Below are 656 nucleotides of genomic sequence, written 5' to 3'. Positions count from 1 at the left end.
GATGTTATTTACAACAACATTTAAGGGTGCCAATAATTGTGAAACCTTGATTTGGAAGACACTGATTTTTAATTAAATCAATAAATTATTTTGGTGGGTTCCATTGAAACATTATCAAGTACAGTATTTCTCACATGTTGGTATTTTGAGTTTGTCTCTATAATTATATTGTTTATATTTTTTAAGTATTGTTTGTGCATTGCCAGTCAGGGGTGCCAATAATTTTGGATCCCACTGTACATACATTCAGACCCTACCCTATTGGTCAGTCACAGGTGCATGCATGTGTCATGTGAAAAGAGCATGACAGGGAAGAGACAATTAACAAATGAGGGATTCTGTAACATTACTTTTCAGTCAGAGAAACAACAGGTAAGAAACTAGTTAATTACTGTAATTAAATAGTAGCTTCATCACCCCGGGCAACACAATGCACACTGCAGCCTGTGCCTGGAAAGAGAGACAAGGTGCGCCAGTCACACAGGCATGCGCTTCAGTTGAGTAGAGTAAGAATAGTAGAATACACCACATTTCAAAATGTGGTTGTGCATCAGTATACATCAGTGTATACAAGTGTACGAGTATACACACATCAGTATACGAGTGAAACTGCGTTTTGCATACTCTTGTTATGTCAGTGACTCAATTAGCCATGT

This window comes from Salvelinus namaycush, chromosome 1 (assembly GCF_016432855.1).
Source record: "Salvelinus namaycush isolate Seneca chromosome 1, SaNama_1.0, whole genome shotgun sequence".
Lineage (NCBI taxonomy): Eukaryota > Metazoa > Chordata > Actinopteri > Salmoniformes > Salmonidae > Salvelinus > Salvelinus namaycush.
The sequence above is the reverse complement of the archived record's forward strand: the minus strand, read 5'-3'. Positions refer to the sequence as shown.